The sequence below is a fragment of the Mustela nigripes genome, chromosome 8 (genome assembly GCF_022355385.1).
Source record: "Mustela nigripes isolate SB6536 chromosome 8, MUSNIG.SB6536, whole genome shotgun sequence".
NCBI classification, from domain to species: domain Eukaryota; kingdom Metazoa; phylum Chordata; class Mammalia; order Carnivora; family Mustelidae; genus Mustela; species Mustela nigripes.
In genome coordinates, this window is record NC_081564.1 from 35536432 (window position 1) to 35560398 (window position 23967).

Here is a 23967-nt window from a genome sequence, read left to right on the forward strand (position 1 = left end):
AACCGTGATTTGTACATTCATGAACAGAGTAGATACAGTCAGCTGTGCTCTTGAACCAGATCCTGATATGATCAGGGTCATCATTTAAGAGCTGAAGGTTGTTTAGCCCATAGAAGGAGCACTTGGCCTCCACTTCTCTGCTCAACATGAAGTGATCATCTATACCTGGGCTGGGTCTTAAGATGATAGACACAGCACGAATAGATGTCAGATCCAGGCAGGGTAGGGGGTGGTCCTTGGGAAGCATCTTGGTCCATTGTTCACCACATACCAATACAGTCAACTACAGTGTGAGGAAGGTGCCTGTCTGCAGATTGTTTCTGGTCCCAGAGGAGATGAGTCCAGAAATTGAGAGTAAGCATTTAGAAACATTCACAGGAATTTGACAGAATAAGTTTATGTCCACTCAATCTAATATTTTAAATTTGGAGCTTATATTTTTACATCCTTTTTTATTTAATTTATTTATTTAATTTATTTTATTTAAAATAAGTATCAGTATGCAATAGCTTCTAAATTGTAAAAAAAGCAAAACGAAACCAAACTGTGGTCCTTTCCACATGTATTTCTAGAAGTGCTATCTTGGATCATTCCAGAAATTCTTAAGCCCAGATCTTGCAAAATACTGTCTGGCCTGAACATGTTCTCAGGGAGATAAGAAGAGCTCCAATCCCTTTGCTACTGAGTTGGAAAATAGGATTTGAGTGCCTTGCGTTTGTCTCTGGAGGTACCCCTGCGCTCTGCAGAGTCAGTGCTATCTAGAGAGAAGATGAACAAAGACATATGAAAGCCGTGTATGCTGTCATATCATAGTCGCGCTGACACTTACTTTGAGCATGTGCCTACTGAGAGGGTCATAAGTTAACTGTGAAAAATAATATTGTACAATCACTAGCCACAGCTGGGCATTCATACCACAATGAATTAATGGCCCCAACTCCAATAACAAAAGTAGCAGGGACAGCGGACCTATATCTCTGCATTACTTTTAGCAAGCAAACAACAGAAAAGAAACCTAAGAGGCATCCTCTGGGATAGTGGGATGTTGATGAACAGGTTAGATAGAAAAGAGGCAGTTAACCTTATGCAGTCTTCACTAATAAAAATAGAGCAAATACCGCCACTTACTTGAAATGCAGTGGAGACTGGCTGAGCCTGACTCGGTTGTCCTTGGGTAGTAGTAATTAGGACACCTTCTAGCTAGCACGGCTAAAGCCTTTTTTTTTTGTGCTAACGTGGCTGTAAAAGCTATTGTAGTTTCTTGGATGGGATTCAAGGTGGGCCTGTCTTAGCGATTTATAGGTACCTACATATGCACATATAGACCACGCGGGACGATGCCCCACAAACACGTGCATCACTTTCCATTCCTTGAACTCCTACCATGCACATGAGCCCTGACTGGGGAAGGAAGAGGCCTTGTGGTTCAGTTTTTGTATGTGAGTGGTCTTTGAAATATCATCTCAAGATTTGGAAAAGTAAAATTGCTATTCCGAAGATAAAAGTTGCTTATTGCAAAACAGCTAGTTTTAATGCCTTATCAGAATAAAAGAGAAAATTGTATGTGAGATTGTACGTGAGAGCCATATTGTCATATGAACGGGGACAAATCTCACGTACCAAATTGGGAATATTACACTTCCAAAAATCAACGAGCCACTGAGTTATGAGTTATGAGTTACCTGATACTTCTTGCATCACCCAAATAGCCATGGACTATATCAGTAGTAGAGAAAAATCAAATCTGGGTCAAAATTCCTTACTTCTCGGGGCGCCTGGGTGGCTCAGTGGGTTAAAGCCTCTGCCTTCGGCTTGGGTCATGATCCCAGGGTCGTGGGATCAAGCCCCACATCGGGCTCTCTGCTCAGCGGGGAGCCTGCTTCTCCTCTCTCTGCCTGCCTCTCTGCCTGCCTCTCTGCCTATGTGTGATCTCTGTCAAATAAATAAATAAAATCTTTTAAAAAATCCTGACTTCTCTACTTTTAGCTATATAATCAAGGACACTTTACTTGACTTCTCTGAGCCTTGGGTTCCAAACTTATAAAATGGAGATATGAGCACCTACCCTGAAAGGTTATATAGCTTTAAAGAAACGGTATCTAACAGCCTGAGGAGAGGGCCTGGCACAGAGTAGGTACTTAAGAAATGGACTCATTAGCTTACTATGATTGCTACCACTGCCCAGGGAGACAAAAGTAACATGGGAAGTGAAAATGCACACAAGACTTTGCTCTGCATTCTCCCCTGTGTTGGAAGGATCCATGGATGCCCTGCTTTAATAAGGCTGAGAGGTGGCTCAAGCTCCTGGTTCTTGGGCCCCAGCCCTAGCCCCAGGTGCACCAGTAAGGAAAGTGGGTTTTACCTTCGGGGCAAGCCTTAGGCAGAGAATAATTTTAGGGATAGCTGGAGGGCTGCATGACCTCCCAGATATCTCCCCTAAGGCCTGAACGTTGCCTAGAACTCATTTCAGGGGAGTTACACCAGGCATTCCACTGGGATGGGAAGAAAGCTCAACTATGCAAAATTCCCAGGAGAAGCTACGTGAAAGCGTGCATACATTGCAGGCAAACAGTATAAAATGATATCGGGTCTTAATAGCTGTGACAGAGGAGACTTTAAACTGTAGAAAAACAATAGTTACCCGGTATAGGTTAGAAGAAAGTGTTATTGAGAGAAAAGCAAGGCTGGAAACAATGTGAGGAGTGTGTCTGTTTTACAACTGGCTCTTCCTGCTTATCTTCAGCTATGTGCAGGGATGACACAGTGTGAGCAAAAGGAGGAAGCTTCTGGAAGAAGTGTGCCTGCACTTCAGTGCACCTCAGTGAACGGACCGTGCTTGCCACAGCCCTGGGCCAGCATGGTCAGCAAGTTCCCCCCTACCTGCCTCACATCCATACAAAGCAGCGACTCATCTCTTTTACCTGAATGTTGGCCTTGAAAGATACAAACCACTAGGGCAGGAGATCAGGGTTCCAACTGTCACACATTCTCTGTGACCCTGGGGGAATCATTTCCCCTCTCGATGCCATCCAGGTTTCCTCAGAGGGAAAAGGGAGGGGAGAGATGAGAAAACCTTTCGGAGCTTCAGCAGTAACTCCCTGGATGTGGCTAGGGCTGCTGTGCAAAGCCACGTGACAGTTCCTGAGCCTCAGTTTGCCTTGCTGCAAACCCAACTGTCACTACTTCAGGAAAATTTATAAATATATACATATTAACGAGCTGCATAGTCCCTTTCCAGGACCTATAAGCTAGCCTTTCTGGGCACTGCAGTCTGCTGGAACTATCTGAAGACAAAACCAGTAAGGTAGTTCAGTAAACAGACTATTAGATGCGGCTGATAAGAAATACTCAGAAAGGCCCGTGGAAGTATCACGTAGTCAGCAACCATCTGTTGAGTATCTATTAAGTGTGAAGGTCCTTGGATAAACTGAATCCGCATCCTTGTTCTGAAGGCATTTACAGTATATTATGGAGAGATAAACGCATGAAGAATCTAAGTAACCATAATTCAAATTTGGAAGGGAGGGGCGCCTGGGTGGCTCAGTCAGTTGAGTGTCTGCCTTTGGCTCACATCATAATCTCAGGGTCCTGGGATCCAGTCCCTCATCGGGCTCTTTGCTCAGTAGGAAGCTTGCTTCTTCCTCTACCTGCCTCTCCCTTGCTTGTGCTCTCTCTTTCCCTCTCCTTCCGACAAATAAATAAATAAAACTCTTAAATAGTTTGGAAGGGGTAAGTGCTACAAAAAGAGGTATAAACCAAGTATTCCATGAGTTCCAAGAAGAGAAAGTTGCCCGTGGCTAAGAAATCAGGTCCCTTTACATGCTAAATGTAGGAGAGCTTTGTGGAGGAGTTAGGGGATGAATTTTGAGGGTGGGTAAGACTTGGATCCAGGAAGGGGAGGGAGAGGAACATTCCAGAGTAAAGGCATGCAGGGGGAAGGGGAAGTCTAGGATGTGTCTGTGGACAGTGGTGGTGCCATTTGATTGGTCTGGTTCTGAGCAATAAGGTTTTAAGTGTGTGTTGAGATCTTGGCCTTGAACTCGGAGCGAAATAATTTGTGCCCTATTTTTGAAGTCATTTTTGAAGACATTAGAAAACACTGAAAGTTTTGCAACAGGGAAAGAGACACAGAATAAACGGAAGAGGATTAATAGAGGAGAGGAAGCTCTGTGAAAAGAAAAGTGTACTAGTGTACTAATCCAAATTAGAGGGAGAGGTCATCTGCATTAAGGCCTTACTAGCAAAGGGAAGAGAAGAAGTTCAAGGACAGAAGAACCATACAACCCTCCAGTTTCCCAGGTGCTGCTCTGGCTTCAGCCCGTTGCTCTGGTGTAATTATGAATAACGCTGTCCTACAAGTTACCAGTTCAGACAATAAATGGTGTGATCACCCCGGTTAAAGGTTATGTTGAGTTGAGTGCCTGGAAGTGTGGTCAGAGAAGCACAAAAAGCTTTTGGAAGAAAATGAATCTGGCTGTAGACATAAGTTCAAGGTGATGTTTGGGCTTCTAAGTGGAAAAAGATAACAGTAATGATACCGGCCAACATGTCTTGAGTGCTTACTTTACACCAAGTCTTAGCTTATGTGTTCTTACCTGTGAGGTGGGCACTATTATTATCCTCATTTTATCTGGCGAAACTGGGCAGAAGGAATCATATGATTCAGTAAATAGCTGAAAACTCAGGCCTTGACCTCAAGAGAGAATTCAGAATACAAGCACCCGGGGATTATCCACCAAGCAGAAGTGGTGAAAGCCAAGAGGTTCAGGTGGGTTGTTGCCAAAATAAGGAGGGAAGCTGAGAATGAGGATTGGGAACAAAAGTGGAAATAGCAAGAGGAAGAGGAAATCAGGAAAACCAAAAGAGAGCATTCAGTTAGAGAAGTGGAGAAACCAAAATGACAGTATCATGAAAACCAGGACAAGGGGAAAGAATGACCAGCTCAGGAGTGCAGAATGCACTCAGAGGCACTGGCGAAGAATGTGGGATGGGCGACCTCTGACCCAACAGTATGCATATACATTTCCCCATTGTCAAAAATGTTTCACTTATACCAGATTGTTTTGCAACTACATAAGGACAGACGCCAGGCTCCTCCTGAGGCTCCGGGAGGTGAGGAGACTGCCTCCTAGACTCATGCTCTTGGGAGTAGGAGGCCCATTTGGAGGCCACTGAGGGCTCTGGAAGGCAGGATGGCTGAAGCAAGGCGTGAGAAAGACCCTGCGTGTGCGGGAGTCTTTTTTACCTAGAGCTACCACAAAACCAGTGTTTTTAAAGAGTGTTCAGACAAGTCCCTCAGAAACTACATGGTATGAAAAAGTAAAAGAGAGGGAGCTGTAAGGTTTATCTACCTTTGCCTATTGAAGCAACTCCCTAACCTCCAAGGATAGACCTTCACTAATCCGTAAGCCTGTCACCGAATTGAACAGACGAGATATTTGTTGTGCATACCACCTGGGGAGGAAATGAATTCTTTGTGTGTCTCTTGTATTGTGTGCCTGCTGGTATGTTGGGCATTTGTTTTCTGTACTATTGAAAGTGGGTTCAATTAGCTGGGAACTTGTTGGTTGCCTCGGTATTAGATATAAGAAGTCATTTGTGCTGAAACTGCTAGCACATCAAAACCTGAAGTAGGCTAGAATTTATTTTCTCTCTCTTTCTGAATTTATATCCTTTCTCCATCTGCACTACTTACCTCCCTGAGGATTTCAGTCATTTTATGATGAGCCTATCTTTTGACTCAGAAGAGAAATTAAGAGCTTCCAAGCCTCAGCAGTATTGACATTTTGGGACAGATAATTCTTTGTCATAGAGGTCTTGCCTGGGCACTGTCTCATATTCAGCAGCCTCCCTGGTCTCTTCCCATTGAACAACAAGTAGGGAGCAACCCTTCTGCCCAGACTTTAACCATCAAAAATGCCTCCAGATATCAACAATTGTCCCCAGGAGCATAGTCTCCTATGTTTAAGAACCACTGTGATGAGCTCATTCATACTAAAATGTGAGTGACTTACTCTGTTCTTTCTTCAAAGAGGAGTTCCATTTTGCAAGTGGAACAAAGGACAAGAAAAGCAGGCAAGTAGAGGGTTGATTTCTCTACTTTTTTGTAACCCAATTAATTTAAGCTTCCCAATGGCAGAAATACAATCTATATAATGAAGAGACTTGGTCTTCCCTTGGTCTTCCCAATGGCAGAAATACTATCCATATAACAAAGAGACTTGGATTGGATTCACTCAGTTCAGTTCGGGGTGACTCACTCAGTCTGGGGCATTTGTACAGGACGTGACGTCTGCGAGGAGCAAGCAGCAGTAGATGCTGGGAGTGGGCTTGGCTTGTGCTGGGACTCGTCGTGTCATGCACACGTCCTCCCTGGTTCTCTGACAGGATCCCCTCTGCAAGCATCCCCTGGAGTTCTACCATCCTTTCGACCAGGCTGTCTCCACACTGTCTCTTTTTGATCCCTACCAATAGGCCCCTGTAAGGACACAGGACACTTGTGAAAACTCTCCCTGGCTTTTCTGAGACTAAGACAGCCTGTCTACGCCTGAACCCACCTGACCATGTTCCTGATCTCCTACTGTCAATGCATGCTGGTGTGATGCCCCTTTAATCATTGGGTCCTTGCGCCCAGGTGGCGTTCTAATCCTTTCACCTCCCTCCATGGCTAGAGGAGGAAGCAGCCAGTGGTCCCCTCTCTTGCTTTCCCTCTTCCCAACCTTGAATGAGGGACACAGGAAGAGAAGTCTCTTGAGCTTAAAATCCAAGAATTTACTGCCTTTGTTTGATTCTGCAAGGCAACTTCCTCCTAAGACAGTGATGAATCATTGCTAGCTGCCTGGGCTGGAGGAAGGCCCTTGGGACTTAATAGAGAAATTGACTGGAAAGAGAACACATGGCTTAATGTCTTCCTTTCCCCTCCTTTCTTGGCACTCCTCCGTCTACAGGTACCATAGCCCTGAATCTCCACATGAGGCAGCTTTTTCCAGTCACTTCCTCCAGAAACCAAATGACATTGCGTAGGGCAATTTAATTTATCTAGTTCCACCAGGCTCTCTGATGGGTAACTATGGGCCAGAAGTACGAAACCTTAAAAAACCAACTTCTCATCATCTGTCATCAAAACTACATTAAAAAACATACACTTTAAAGCAATGTCTTCTCAACATCTCTATAGACCTGAGGAGTACAGTGGGAAATCTGGAAGGTGTCGATATGGAGACAAATATTGCTGAATGTGTGCATATGACCTATGGAGAATAATATTATCCTTTATGCTGGGGACGCATAAGACACAGTGAAAAATAACATCGCCTTACCACATCTACAGTTAAGAATAAATAGCATCAAGAATTTGCCCAGCAGGGAAGAATATCATGCGGTCTTATAATTACCAAGATAACAATATCAACGTATTCTTTCTTTAAGAATCACCCCCTACCCACTCCTCACCCTCAGTGATGTGATTGGTTTCTGATTTCCCTGAGGGAATAGAGGAAGAGGGAGTGGAACTTACACATACCCCATTTCCCAGCACCTGCTCCTAGGTTTCCCTCCCTTTTTCCCTCCTGGCATTCTGCTTAAGACCAGCTATGCTGCTTCTCACCACACCCCATCCTCTTCCTCCTAAGAGTTCCCTCTCACAATTAATTATGATCCTCCAGGCTCTTTCCTGTCCTGTCAAAGTCTGCCTTCCTACTTCCCCCCGCCTCATCAGGAAAGTAAATATACTTTTCCCACTTTAATATCAAAGTAACTCAAAAGCTCTCTCTGGACTGTGCTTTCCCTCCACCGAACACCCCACCCCAAATATCTCTCCTTCCCATTACAGTGAACTCCACCAAGCTGTCCACACTCACCTCCCCCTTTCGTCCACCAACTCACTCCAGCCACTCCACCCATCTGCAGAAACTGCTCTGATCAAAGGCACCCATAACCCACAGTTGTGAACTTCAAAGTCGGTACTCACTGTTCAAGGTTATGGCCCACTTTCCCTTCTTGACCCACTTGGAACCCACAGCTCTTCTCTTTCTCCCATTCCTTCTCAGTCTCCTTTGTAAATACTTCCTCTTCTCTTCTACTACTGCACATTGCAGGGTCTTTGGATACGTCCCTTTGTCTCTCCATATTTACTTCCTGGGAGCACCTAGCCAGTTCCATGACTTTAATGCATCTATATGCTGGTGACTCCCCAAATTTTTATCTCCAGCCTAGATCCCTCTCTGGGACCTCAGACTTGCATGGACATCTATCTACTTGAAATCTCTACCAACAGATATATAAAATGAATCGTGTCCAACACGGAGCTCCTGATCGTCTCCTCACCCCCCGACCAAGTCCCTTCCTTAAGCCTGCTTCCCCCAGTCCTCTTCACTGCAGTGGATGGCAATTCTAGCCTTCTGGTTGATCAGAACAAAACCAAGGAGTAATTCTGGACTCTTTCAGATCTACATGTGGTCCATTAGAAATTTCTGTCAGTGTTCACCTTCAAAATACATCCAGAATCTAAACACTTCTCAGTTTCTCCACTACTGCCATCCTGAGCCACCCACCATACTATTATCGATACTGTTCACCAATATTGACTCAATACATGGGTCCTGTTCAAACCTGTGTTAGACCAGCGGTTCTCACACATTTGATCGCAAAACACGTTATGTCCTTAGCAGTAATCAAGGACCACAAAAAGCTTTTGCTATGTGCATTATATATATTGGTATTTACTGTTGTATAAATTAAAGTTGAAAGCTTAAAAACAATCCATTGAAAAATAATAATAAACCCATTGCATGTTAACATAAGTAAAATAATTTTATGAAAACTGTTTCCTAAAACAAAGTGAGAAAAGTAACAGTGTACATTTGGAAAGTATATTTTGCAAATCTCATTAATGTCTATCTTATATAGATATAAATGGATTCTCCTACCTGCTCCTATTTTCACTCTCTTATGTCATATAGCCTCGAGAAAAGTCCTCTGTATACTCATGAGAAGAAGAGAAACGAAAGATCTCTTGCATTAGTATGAAAATATTTTGAATTCATGATGCCCTGGAAAGGTCTCAGAGACCTTTCTGCCTCATACCTCAGAGACCCAGCAGCCCTTTGAAAAATGCTGAGTTAGACCATATCGTGCCTCTGCTTGGAAACTGGTAGTGCCTTCATGTTACAAGGAGAATAATAGTTAAAGTCCTTACAATGGTCTTCAAAGACTTACATCACTGCCTCCACTTCCTGTCTGGCTTTAGCTCCTTGATTCTCTCTGTTCCTGCCATACAGGTTTCCTTTCCATTCCTAAAATATTCTAGGCACAGTCCTGCCTCAGGACACTTGCACTTCCTGTTTGCTCATTCCAGAACATTCTTACTCTTGATATTTTGGCAGCTTGCTCCTTCATCTCCTTTGGGATTTTACTCAAATGTCACCTTTTTGGTGAGGTCTTATCTGGCTACCTCTCTAAAATTTCAACACCAGGGCATTTGTGTGGCCCAGTTGGTTAGGTGTCTGACTTCAGCTCAGGTCATGATCTCAGGGTCCTGGAATCATGCCCCAGGTTTAGGACCCTGTCCTCAGGAGGGAGACTTCTTCTCCCTTTCCCCTTGCCTCTCTAACTCTATGTCTCAAATAAATAAATAAAATCTTTCTAAAAAATTTAAAAAACAAAATAAAATTTTATTTTACTGTCCCCTCACTTTATCACAGCTCCTTTTTACTCCCTATCTCCTACCTCCCACTTTTTTTTTTCCTTAGCATTTATCTCTATCTGGCATACTTATTTCACAACTGATTCTTATTTACTTCTTTTCTACCCCCAATACATCCTGTAATTTTATATGATTTTACAAATATCTAAATGAAGGTTAAATTAAATAAAAGATGTGACATCTGATCTTTGTCCCCCATGAGAATACAGGCAGGGACTTTGGTTCTTCTGTTCACTGCTGTCTTCCTAGCAACTAGGACAGTTGCATTCAGTTCACTCAACGAATGAATTGAGTATACAAACAATAAAATGAAGAATTTGGGGGTGACTGGGTGACACAGTTGAGTGTCTAAGTCTTGATTTCGGCTCAGGACATGATCTCAGGGTTGTGGGATTGATCGCGGTGTTGGGCTCCTCGCTCAGCAGGGAGTCTTCTCTCTGTCTCCCCCACCTCCTTATACCTTTCTACCCCTGCTTTCTCTCTCTCTCAAAGAAATAAATAAATCTTAAAAAAAAGAAAGAAAGAAAACGAAGAACCCCGTGATGCAGGCATTATTATGTCTATGTTCTAGTTGAGGAAGCAGAAACTTAGTGAGAGAAAGACTTTGTCTGAGTTACAGAGTTAGTGAATAACGAGTCTTGAACACAGGTCTGTTGCCTGAAGCCTGTGTTTTCAACCTCACAACCCAAAATGCATAGACAGATGTGAATACTCTATTGCACAATCAAGCTCAGGCCAACTTGGAGATGCAGTATCTTCTGGTTCTAGCTGTGCCTTCCTTACTAGACCACCCCGGGAGATGGCAAAATCCAGTGCTCTCATTCCACAGGTGAGGACACAGGTCCAAAGGTGTGACATGGCTTGCCAAGAGTCACAGGCCCCGGAGCAGAAAATAAAACCTGTGTGGTATTCCACTAAGGAGATGCAAGTCATGGGTGACTCAATTTTCCCAACTTTAGTTTGGTTCGACGATCTGTGTTTGGAGTAGTTTATAGTGAACATCTCTACTTGGCTTGGATTGACGATGTCACAGTCACACTGACTGCCTGGCATGGCTTTGCTACATAGACACATAATACTTTCACGGCTTGGTGACAAGTCAGGACACATACTAGTGCTGTGGATCCACCGTCTTCTTGGTCAAGGCTCAGCTGCTGGGCTCAGGTGCTCTGCTTGAACCAGAGTCTCTGCTTGAACCACTTAGGGGAAAATGATTAACACTGACCACACACTTTTGTGTTCATGCCAGGCACTGTGCTTGGTTTTTTACTCACATTCATGATCTCACTCACTTCCCAGTACAATCTTGTGAGCTAGTTGTTATTATAATTCCAACTCTTGGGCTCAGAATGTTAAATAACTTGATTAGATTCAGAAAACCAGTGAGCGAGGAAGCCAAAGGCGGAGCATACATGTATCTGATTCCACAGTTCCTGCAGGTACACAACACACCTGCCGCTTTAACTTTATAGGAAAAGCAAGGAGACAGGCTCAGCTTCCCCCTACCTAGCACCCCTCAAAGAGGTGGGCAAGAGAGAGGACAGGAAGGAAGGAGGTCTTAATTTGGTAGTCTTTCCTTATACAGCTCTTCAAAAGAACTAGAGTCATATTTGTTTTAAGTACACCAGGAAAAAAGGAGAAAGGGGTGTGTGTGTGTGTGTGTGTGTGTGTGTGTGTGTGTGTGTTGGGAGAAGGGAGATGAATGACACAAGGCTGACAAAGTGTTGATAATTTTGAAGCTAAGTAATGTAGATATGGGGTTTCATTATTCTATTCTCCTTATTTTGTGCATGTTTGAAATTTCCTATAACAAAAGGGAATAAAAGATTCAGCTGAAAGAGTGCTCATCCTTTTATTATTCATGATTGTAAAATATAGGAAAATTCGAAATATCAAACAATGAAGGCTATGTTAAATAAATGATATTACATCCGATCTATACATTCACAATGATGTAATTCATTGATGTGAAAAATACCCACAGTGTGGAATAAAAATCAGTTTCCAGAAAAGATGTATATTACAATTTCATTTTGACTTTCAAGTGTGTATTTCTATTTATATTTTAATGCTTGTGTTTATATCTACATTGGAATTACTCTTTGAGGGCCTAACTTCTTATATTTAGGTAATATGTAAGCTTTCAAAGAAAAGATGTATCACCATTGCAATTAAAATTTTTACATTTTTAAAAAGAGGATCATAAAATAACATGTATAATATGGTCATATTTTTTATTTTTAAAAAAAAAGGATAAAGGAAAGAGTCAGAACTAGAAACTGGATGTAGGATGCACATTCTATTTCAAGCTTACAGGACCAGAGCTCATGAGCTTGAGGGAACGTTTGGGGGGAAAACCTTAGAACAGATACATTTCTGGTCACACAGACCATAGCCCTCAAGACGGAGAAGAGGTCTTCAGTGCCCAAAGCAATGTAGGGCTCAGCTAATGCTTACCAAATTTGAAAGCTCCTCTCTGCTCTGTTCCGGGAAAGTGCATTTCCTGAACAGAGGGGGAGTACCAAGCACTTTATTTCTTAGATTGGAAAGTTGTGATGAAAGAAAGACTCCTTTGAAGAGAGAAGGGCAGCAACGAGCAGAACAGCAGAGGAAGTCACTCCTGAGAGAATCACAAGCATCTGTCTACTGACAGCTCTGCTGAGTGTCGCGAAACGAGGTACAGCACCTTCCAGGGGTGAGGATGCGGGCGCTGCCGATGCACTTTTTACTGGAAGGAAAAGCCAGAGGATAAAATAAACAAGTGCATTAGAATGCTGCGGGCACTCGAGGAGGTTGTAATTGTAGACATAATCGTGGTAGCAGATTCATGTTGTCCGGCTAAATGGAAAATCTGGGGACGCCTGGGTGGCTCAGTTGGTTAAACGGCTGCCTTCGGCTCAGGTCATGATCCGAGCGTCCTGGGATCGAGTCCCACATCGGGCTCCTTGCTCAGCAGGGAGCCTGCTTCTCCCTCTGCCTCTGCCTGCCATTCTGTCTGCCTGTGCTTGCTCTCTCCCCCTCTCTCTCTCTCTGATAAATAAATAAAATCTTTAAAAAAAAAAAAAAAAAAAAGAAAATGTTTAAGAAAATCTGTAATTCAGACCATGAAGTAGGCAGCTGGGTTTGTTGCTTTAGATAACATAAATCTGAGGTCAGAAATCTTAGCCTGGATGTGCTACAGTGCAAGGCTCTCATCCGTATCCTTTTGCCATCAAATACAAAGATAAGCTAATATGTCGATGCAATACTAATGGGACTCCGCGGATTCTATTACTCAAGAGCTCCCATCAGTTAGGGGTTTTAACTTAGTCATCCCAACATAAATATACTTTAATACCAATTAAGGCCACTGTTCATCATCATGATGGCTTTATCTTGGTATGTGGTTTTTTTCCTGCTGAAATTTTAACAGGGAAGGAGACAGGGCATTCAGGACCGAGTGGAAGATTTCCTAGTCCCTTGACCCACACTGGTGTCTGGGAATACAGATCACGTCCATGTGGTGGGTTCTCCATATTCAAGGCTCCTTGAGCTCAGGGGAAGGGAGGCATTCACTGGGACAAGTATTTTCCAATAACCCATTTTGAGTGAGAAACCCTGCTAGGCTCTGGACTTCTATTTGCTACCCTAAATAAATAAATGAATTGAAAGCATATCATCTTCTGCCAAGGTTCTCAAAGTTAAATAACGTCGGTAAATGTCTAAATGCTAAAGAAATGCTGATCGGTATTAAACATTACAATCTGTGATTGAGGATTGAACCACATTTAAAGCAAAGAGAAAAAAACAATCCTGAGTCACTTTCACATTGTTCCTACTGCCACATTCCTGTTGCCTTCTCTAGCACAGAAACACGTACAGTGAAGGGGGGTGCTTTTCTATTTCACTTTGTCGAGCAATGGCAAAATCTTGCTTTCTGATCATTCATCATAATCAATAAATAGTATCTGAAGAAAGAAATGCCTTTAAGCACTCTTAATTGCATTCAGTGGTAAAAACCTCCCTAAAAGTTTCCCCCAATATTTATTTACACACTGGTTTGTAATCTTTTAGGGGTATGTTCTGTGCAATTTCAAAGGGTTCTCAGAATCCCTGACAGCCATGCGGGGACACCCCCAGCCCCGTTAAAGTAAATATGACCACGGACTGCAGGTGTATCCATCCCTCCACCTGCCCACACACCCGCTCATCCATGAGATTCATGCTTACCCACTTTAGGAAGGAGAAACCGCCAAGACTGGGGAGTACCCTTGGTAAATCAAAACTGATATCATACATGTCTCTAGGTATTTATAAATACTCATTCAGAAGTTATATAATTTAGTCACTGAATATAAATATTCAGCTCCTCGGAGCACCTGTGTGGTTCAGTTGCTTAAGCGACTGCCTTCAAATCGCATCATGATGGGGGTATAGCTCAGGGGAAGAGCATTTGACTGCAAATCGCATCATGATTCCAGGGTCCTGGGATCTTGCCCCGTATCAGGCTCCCTGCTCAGTGGGGAGCTTGCTTCTCCCTCTCGCTCTGCTGCTCTGCCTGCTTGTGTCTCTTGCTCTCTCTGTCAAATAAATAAATAAATAAATAAAATCTTTTTAAAAAAATTATAAATAAATAAATAAATAAATATTCAGATCCACACCTCCTGAACATTTGTGTGTACCACCTCCGTTATAAATGTTAAGCAACCTCAATAGATACACATATATCCGATATGCTTACATGTATCGCTGTGCTAAACTACTAGGAACATCATGAACTAAACATTTTTAGAAGCTGACTTTAAATATAGCATCCTTGATCTTATCTTCCCTCCCCTAGTGATGACGTGGTCTATGTTAGGTGTACCCATGCCCCTGAAGAGGCGGCGGGTGCCCTGTAAGTTTCTGTTCCCAGCTTGCATGAGTGGCAGATCCCAGCTTCCATACCTGAGCAGTCAGAAAAAAATAAGCACGGGCAGCTCCATTTTCTCACGGACTCTTACTGAGGAAATGATGCTTCCCTTGTCCTTTTGTATAAGCTGACAGTGTTCCTCTGAGACAAATGTGCACGTTCAACCTTCTTCTGTGTCTGTAAGTTTAGTTTTATAATACTGCAAGTATCACAAGCCAGAGGACAGGATTCCCATACTCCTGGGGCCCTGGGGCTGATCTAGAGGCAGACAGAAAGGCTGTGTTTTGTACTCTGAGGGCAGTTATAGGTGTTGCCATGTCCATCCTTCCCCGCCCCCATCGCTGGTAAAATCCAAAGCCACAACCTTGATAGGCCACTGGTGTGCCTCTATGAACTATGGCTTCTTGGTAAATTTCAGCTAAATCCCAAATTAAACCCCACCATCATATACACACTCTTACGTCACACATCCACTGAGCTACTTTCCTACAATTCTTCTATCCATTCACCTATTTTCACCATAATGATCAACAACACATCTCTTTCCACAGTGGAGAGCAACAGCTCCATGCCACGATATCCATCAAAAATGAGAAATAGAGACCACCAGAGACTTTTAATAAAGCAGAGCAGTGTAGGAGTGCTCTGTAATCTCCAAGGAGAAAAGGATACTGTGACTCATTTTTATCTCGCCTCACCTAGCACAGGGCCTGGCACATAATGGGATTTCTGCACTGAATGAGGGCATACTCAACATCAGTAGGTCTCTAGGATGCAAATTAGGATAGAAGTGAAAAATTTGGCTGGGGGACATCTAGAGATAGCAATAGAGCTTGGCATGTTCTACAATTGAATGAAGACCTGGAAATGATGGTAAATTTTTGAAGCAAAAGTGGGAAATGATCAAAGTTGCTTTTGAGAAAGAAAATAATAGTAATATTGTCACCTACCTCTACTGGGCGTTCACCATGGCCCAAGCACTGCCTAACTGCTTCATCTTGAGTAGTTCAATCAATCTTCAAAGCAACCTCGTTAATGTTCACTGTCATTACTTTATAGATGAGAAAACTGATGCAGAGAGAGGACCAGTAACTCAGACACTAATAAAGGGTGCGGTGCTCTTCCCTACCAGCCTGCAGACGTTGCGGGTCACATCAACCTTCCTATGTTGGGACGGGTGAAGTCAGGTAGGACTTATACGCTGGGGAAAACCCAAGCAAACAGATGAGGGAGAGCCATGGGCTCCTAAGCTGCCTTGATGGTGGGGAACAGAGAATGCTTGCAAAGACCACAAAGACACCAAGAATTCCGTTTTTGCTGTGTGCTCAAGCAGACTGTGCAGATTTTCCTGATTCTCTGCGCATTGTGGGGAAGTCAAGACAGCACAGACACACAGCGGATCCCCCTCCACTCAGCCTACTGGTAGAGGATCCCGCAGACCTGGTGGGTTGCATTTCAGTCCCGGAACAATAAGCAGGACTTCTCCTGGAGGGTCTTTTGAATACAAATTGATTTGATTGTATCTAAATATGTTTTATCCGCTCTGACCTTAGCAAAGCTCAGTGGTAGAAACATTTGCAGGTGTTAAATGACACAGCAAACAGTGTATTTGGAGAGCAAGCAAATCATTCCCTCTCCAGGGAGATTTGATTCTCCTTTAGTTTTTCTGGAGGGGACCAACATGATTTTTGTAGTTGCTAATGGATTGATTTAGAGCCACCTTTGGATCCTTTGGATGCCAGTTTAAATACCGGTGCTGAGTACTTACTGTTTTTGTTTTTGTTTTGTTTTGTTGTTTGAGAAAATGAAAGCAACTTAAGTCTGTTTGTTGCCTTTTCAAGGGCTCTTAGGTCTGAAACCTAGCTTTTTTTCTGTTTTAATTCTTCACTCTGTGTTCCCAACGTATGATACAGATGTGACCATCTCAGACAGCTGAGCCCTGTCTGTCTTCCTCTGATGGCTCAGCATACAGAGGAATGATCTAGAGGGGCCCACATCCTGCTTCACTGCCTTTTGAAGCCCATAGAAGCCCCAACAGGCACTGCTTAGAGAAAAGCTTTTCAGGAAATTTTAAGGAACCCTGTGTATCTGGCTTCCTGTAATCCACGTCATCCTAGCTCCTGCGTGGGGGCAGAATGCCTCCTTCCTTCCCACTGTAGTCCCCTACCGACCCCGCCCCCTTCACTCCCGACTCTGTTTCCTCTATCTACCCATTTCCCAGGGTGACATAATTTGCCTGCAGAAGCAGATGTGATTTGATGGGGGCAAAGAGAGGTGCTGAGAGTTGTCTGGGGAGAGTCAGAAGGCCGTGGGCAAACATGGGGTCCCAGTCCAGCTCAGACTCACATCAGAGCAGGGCCTTGGGCAAATACTTCGTCTCTCTGAGCTCTAGTGTCTTCATCCACAAAATGGACAAAATAGTAACAGTTGTGTGTACTAGTTGGGTTCCCTTCTGTTGCAAGTGACATAGACCCTGTTCAGGTTGGTCTAAACAGAAATGGGGGCATCAGCTCACACGCTGTAAGGTAAAGATATCACTGAGGACAGGTGAACCAGGACTTGAATCTCTCGTTTTTCTGTTCCCTCTTCATGTCATCTCATTCTCTCCCACCGGGCCTTGCACAGTGGCAGGGTCAAGACACGGGAAACTCAGATCCTACCAGCTTTGGGCCTGAGAGGCAGAACAGAGGGGTCCTGCCAGCACCATTCCCAAGTGCCCAGAGGGAGTCTCTCATCAGGTTGAATCTGGTCCCAAGCCCACCCCTGAACCAAATTGGGGCATAATTTGATCGTCCCAAACTCTGCCAGGGTGCCCCAGTCAGGACCAGGGGGCTGTGGGAAGAGGGTATGCTAGGCTGGCGGAGATGATAGCCACCATATTACCTTACCAGTGAGGTAGAATGATATGTATAGAAAGGAAAAGTATGCTCAGCCAAGGTACGTCATGGTTGTTAAAGGGGTGGGTGCAGACCTTAAGGCACCATGGCTGGGGAGCCCTGGGAAGCAGGGGAGAAGGTTTACAGCTGGTGGGATAGGCTGGGAGGGTGTGGCCCCTAATGGCCTGAGCAGGCTATGGTGGTGTGACTGGGGCTTTAGAGACTGCCTAGAAATTGGACCAACCCACTGCCACACATGCACACTTACACACTCACACACATTCACATACACATGTACACGTAGGCACACACATTTGTACACCCACATACTTGCTCATGCTTACTTATATACTCAAACAATCATACTTGCACACCCATGCGCACACATACACTCATACACTCACACTGGTACACATCACACCCAGCCCTTCCCGGCATGCATCAAGCTGCACAGGGTTGCTGGAACAGGGAAATAAAGGGTCCCCTGGGAGCTGATAAGCCACCTCCTGAGGGGGGCCCTCTAAAAGGGGGACCCAGGAGACCTTCCTGACCAGATGATTTATACTAGCGGAGCCCAGTTTTGGGAAACCAGAAGGAGATGCTGGGGCACCCAGGGCCTGCAACAGCAGAGCAGAGTGTCAGCCTCAGGCCTGAGGGGCCCCAGGAGGGAGAAGGCCCCAGCCTGCGGAGAGACTGATGGCTGCAGGAGGGGGCTTGCGACAGGAACTGGGCCTTTGTTTAAAGAACCAAGGAGGGACGCCTGGGTGGCTCAGTGGGTTGAGCATTCAACAGTTGATTTTGGCTAGGGTCATGATCTCATGAGCCCCATGTGGGCTGCGAGCTTCGCCAGGAGTCTGCCAGAGATTCTTTCTCCTTCTGCCCCTCTACCATTCCCATTCTCTCTTTCTTTCTCTTAAATAAATAAATAAATCTTGGGAAACAAACAAACAAACAAGGAAGTCAAGCCCCTTTGAGCTCACTTGCCTCTCACCCTCCGGTCTCCTGCCACTGCCACCCACTGGCCCAGACCCGCAGCCCCCAGAGCTCAGAGCAGGTGGGGAAGTGGAACAAGGGGCAAAGAGCCCCACCAAACCCACAGGGAGTGCTTCAAGGAACAGGAGCCTCTCCCGACGGTCCCAGAGATCCAGTGGGCATTCTGATGCCTCTACAAGCTAATTCTCAGGACCTCAGATCCACAGCTAGCTCAGGAGACTGACCGCCCCCACCGTGCTGCAAATGGGGTCAGGGGTCACGGCTTGTCCTAACTCCGCCCACCCAGGAGGCAGCCTGGAGGCCCTGGCAGTGGCCCAGGCTTAAAGGTTTGAGAATGACTGTGCTGGAATCCTCCCCTGCTGTGTCACTTTGGGTTAGTGAACTACATCTAGGAGCTCATTTTCTTCTCCATGAAATGGGAATCATCCTACGTCCTGGATTATAGGGGTTTAGATAGCAGTGACAGCTCTGGGTGCTGGTTGGCGTTCAATGTGTAGCAGTTATCATTAGATTTAAAGGGAAGAGTTGCTTGCCTAGTAAAAATGTAACCGGGGCACAAGGTCCAAGGGCACCTGGGCTCTGGGGTCCCAGATGGGCCCAGGTTTGGCCACTTGCCGATAGTAAATCCATAGGCAGAGAGATGAACAGAGGCGGAACAAGAAAGGGATTGATTTCAGGGAGGCCAGCATCACCAAGACGGCAGACTAGTGTCCCAAAGGCCATCTCCCAAGGGCTGAAAATACACAAGGTTTATATGAGGAAAACGTGGCGCACGAGTGGGTGGGTCGCACAGCTGGGCAGCCGAGGTCAGGTGAGGCACTCTTTGGGGCTCAACCACGCAGGGTCTGGCTGGTTTCAGGGCAGTCCTTGCTGCTTGAGGGGTAGGTTTGGTCCCCTTCACAATGCTTTGCAGAAGGGTCTTTTGCCTGAGTTGAAAGGCTGGAATGAGGAATTTAATCAGGTAGAAAGTAGAGTCAGGTCAAAATGGAGATATAAGGCAATAACTGGGTCCTCCTTCAAATCTATGTTGGACATTTTTATAACGTCAAGGATGCAGGGAAGCCTTCCTCTGTGGCCGAATGCACGTCAGCTTCCACTCCCCATTTTGACTGGAGAGGCAGTGCCTTATCAGAAGTGCCTAAAACTAACCAGACTGACGCTGAGTCCGCTCCTTGGTGAGTTACAGGCAGACACCAGCGGGAGTTGTCCTACAAAGGGAACTTTATCTACAGCAAAGATCACAGGGAATACCTTTGAAAGCCCGACTACCTGAGCAGGAGTGAGTGGGCTCCTGTTAGGGAGGGTTAGACTGAAAATGCAGAAGAGGGAGTTTTGTCATCCCAGGTAAAGGCTGGCATAAGGTCCTGCAAGCACACTGGGAAAACATGCCTAGCCGGGCTTCCTATGTTATGTAAATGAAGCTGGTGCTCCTCCTTCAGCAGAGATTTTAACACTGTAGTGAGGCAGAGGTAACTGTCAAGCAAGCCAGAGGGGCTCTGGGCAGGTTCCAGGAGCCCCAGTAAACTGGCTGGGGTCTCGGGCTGTTATCTCAGGTGAGGAATGCCGGGCTTTGCTTATTCAACCACATCAGCTGACCTTGAGGCCAGGCTTTCCAGAGCCAGCTAGTGGATTTGTTAGAAGGGTCTGAAAAGACACAACAGCTGATTAGGGGGACACAGTTCTCTGAAAAACAAACTTTAAACTTTTGGCTAGTTTTAACTTCAAAAACGCTCTGGGGCACAGTTTCGAAACCTTCTTACTAACTTTTTTTGCTCCTGTTTCCACCAGGCGTACAAAATTCTTTGGTGCTTTGGTGTCCGGCATGCATAGAGTAATGTAAATATTTCTACCTCCGTAGAGAATCATGTGATCATAGACTTTGAGAGCGGAAAGGAATGTTAGAGTCTGTTTTATCAGTCTCCCAGTTTGCGAAACAGAAACAGGCTGATGGCGGTTGAGGTTGGAGGTAGACAGTGCAGGGCGATACCTGTTCTCTCCTGCCCTCCAGGCTCACAGCCTCCCCTGCTAGACCTCTTCTTGGCCACAGCTCCCCTGGAATGCTCCCTCGGGGCACAGGGGCTCCACTCCTAACTGTCAGAATTACCTAGGAACTTTGTTAAAGACTCTTGAGGTCACCTGTGATGATTTGGATTCTCTAGATCCGGGGTCCAGCCTGGGAAGCTGGATTTCAGACAGGATCCCAGGTGTTTCTGATGCTCAGCCAGGGCCATAAACCACCATAGCATGCACCTTTAGAACATGAAAGAATGCTGTGTACATAGGTTAATGGGATGGATACCCAAATCTTTACTGATTCAAAGGAGCCTGGCTGGCTTCTCAGATGGCTTTTCTGTTTTAGCATCTTTTCCTGGTCCAAACTGAGGGCCTTTGGGTCCCTGTTTCATGCGCTTCACGTCACTTTCAAGCATTCTCTGGTTTGACTGTCAGCCTTTTCTAGGAGAATGTCCCAGGCTAGTTGTCTATCAAGATCAGTTGCGGCTTCATGACTTTGACATAAACTAGAGGTTGTTACTCTGTGTTACGGCTCTAGGCTATTGCCACGGGATACCCGGTTTAGGAGACAATGCTGTCTTCTTCAGCTCAGGACTTCTGCCCTCTTTGGAGAAGCTGGAAGGTTTTCTCCTTTTCCAGCTTGTGTTAAATTCACCTTTTTCCTTGTACCTAACACGGAAATAACCTGCAGCACGTCCTTCTAGCCCCTACCTCCTCCGCCCCTCTAGGCTATTTTTCTGTTCCATCCTAGGAATGAGTGTTGAGTATCTTTTTTTTTTTTTAAATGCAAATCAGATTGTACCACTCCCCTGCCTAAACCCTAGGATAGCTTCCCCCACAATATCCGAGAATATCTGCCCTCTAAATTCCCTTCCCTGCCCTGCCCCCTCAGCAGTTGGGGCTTCTTTCTGCTTCTTGAACTTGCCAACTGTTCTTTTGCCTGGAGCAGAGATGGCGTCAACTCTCCAACATTGGTTCTCCAGGGGATCATTCCAGACTGTGCTTGGTAATTGTGTTCCCCTTGTCAGGGATTGGCTTGGACAAGCCTAAACCAAACCGGACTAACGAGAAGAGAGGGGGAATTCAGCAGAGGGGCACCTGGGAAGAAGGTCCTCCCTTCTAAGAGGCAGCCCGGGGAGAAGGTGGGTGTGACTAAGGCTGCAGGCAGCTGTTTTTGCAGTCCTGGAGGACGGGAGGCTGGAGATGAAAGCAATGCCGAACATGGCCAAGCAGAGAAAGAAACGATCTCATCCTTTTCCTAACCTGCTGAATCAATCAGTCCCAGTGTGGGACATTTCTCTAGACTGGCTCTTATGGGAGAAGGATAAATTTCCTTATTACTGAAGGCAGGGTTTTTTTGTTTGTTTTTGTTGTCGTTGTTGTTGTTTTTGTTTGTTTGTTTTCTGAGTAGAGATGTTTGCTTATAACCAAAATCATCCTAAATGTTCAATGCTATTCTCTCTGCCTCGGATCTTCCCCTTGCTCGTATATTATCATGATTCTGATCCCCCTCTTCAGACAGACCATCCCCAGGTGTGTTATTTAAAAATAGCTCCTGGGATGCCTGGGTGGCTCAGTCGTTAAGTGTCTGCCTACGGCTCAGGTCATGATCCCAGGCTCCTGGGATCCAGTCCTGCATCGGGCTCCTTGCTCAGTGGGGATCCTGCTTCTCTCTCCCTCTCTCTCTCCCTGCCCCTCTTCCTGCTTGTGCTCTCTCTCTCTCTTTCTGTCAAATGAATAAATAAAATTTAAAAAAAAAAGTAGCTCCTACCTCACACAGGAATTGCTCTGTGACTTTTCTTTATGCTCTTCATAAGGGACACCAGTAACCATCTTAAAGTATGTTATTTGTTGTTTATTTAGTATCTGTCTTCCCCACTAGATGTAAACTCTGTAAGGGTAGACAATGTCTCCCTTCACTGCCATGATGCACCCAATAGAACAGTGCTTGGCACATAGTAGGTACTCAGTAAATATCTAGTCAGTCTTTTCCCAACAAACGCTTCTCTGTGAGCAGAGCCTTCTGCCCGGTGCTCCACGTGGCCAGGGCAAAAACAAGCGTGGGAGGTGTTTCCCTCCTATTCTGGACTGTATTCAGGAAGTCGATTGGATTTTTAATAAATATCTGTTGAAAAAATAAAAATCCAGAGCAGTGGGCTATAAAATGTTGTCCTTGTATATATATTAATTAGTGTTTCTGAAACTTGAAGTGCATGCTTCCTTTAATAAACATAGAAATCTCTCAGCAGTACCCTCTCTGGGATGTGTCTCACACAAAGACACACACCCACACACAGAAGCAACATACACACTCTGGGGATGGGGGATCCTTCCTAGGAATCCCTGAACCTCAAGAAGAGTCACCTGAGGCTCATTTTAAACTGTTTACATTACAAATCTAACGGAGATGCCCTTCTCTCGTTCCCTTTCCTGCCTCAGATACATAGTGTGGTTGAGCATCACTGGTTTTCAAGCTAGCCAAGGTCTGGGGACACATTAGGAACAAATGTCTTTCCATTTTGCTTCGGGAGCAAGACTGCTTTAGCTTTGCAGAGAACTTGGCCATTAAATGCCAGAATGACAGTGACTAACTATGGATCCCTTATGAAGGCCAGGCACTGTGCTTGGCTCTTTGGCTGCCGTCTGATTTCATCCTCGTATGAAATCAAATGGGGTGGGTAACAATCTTCTAGATGCGGATATCAGGCTTAGACAAGATGCTAAGTAACTCAGCCAAAGCCAGGCCTGCACCAGTCCTGAACCTGCCCTGTGAGCCATTTCTCTGTCACTCAAGTGTCCTATCAGAGTGCAGGTGGCCTCAGTGTCCCCAGGGCAGAGTAGAAACATTATCTGGAGGGGGAGGAGCGACAGGTTGTCTGCTGCATCTCGCCCCTGATGCACGGCCCATCTCAGGAGGCAGCGGCAGGCAGCTGGCCTACCAGCCTTGCAGGGGAAGGTCTCCAGGGAGCCATGCAACAGGCCCGCTTGGAGAGTGACAGCAGTGTAGTTGAGATAAGAAATAATGCAATTCTCCAGGCAGAGCTGCAGTCTTCCAGGCCACATAAATGATTCCTTTAGTAATTTTGCCAAGGATTATGTGTTATGTGTGCTTGGGGAACCAACACAGGCTGAGAATCCGTCAATATTTCTAGAGCAGGGTGCATGCAATCAGTCAAGCATTCCCCCAAAAAATGTAGTCAATGATTTTAACAGCAAGTGGTTTGAGTATGAAAAGATTCAACTATAGTTTTCACTCCAAGCACCATACCCACCCCACCTTCCAAGATTCACCCTGAGCAATTTCTTAGAGAATTAAAATGAAATGTTTCTGGGGTAACAAATCATCCAGTCCTATGGCTTGGAGCTTTATCACTTTCCAGCTAATGAGTCTGAAGAGAGATTTCAGAAGATTCTCGAGACTGCCATAGAGACCCTGCAGAAAGAACACAGGGCACTGCTGTCAGAGCGTAATTGACTGGGTTACAAGTTAG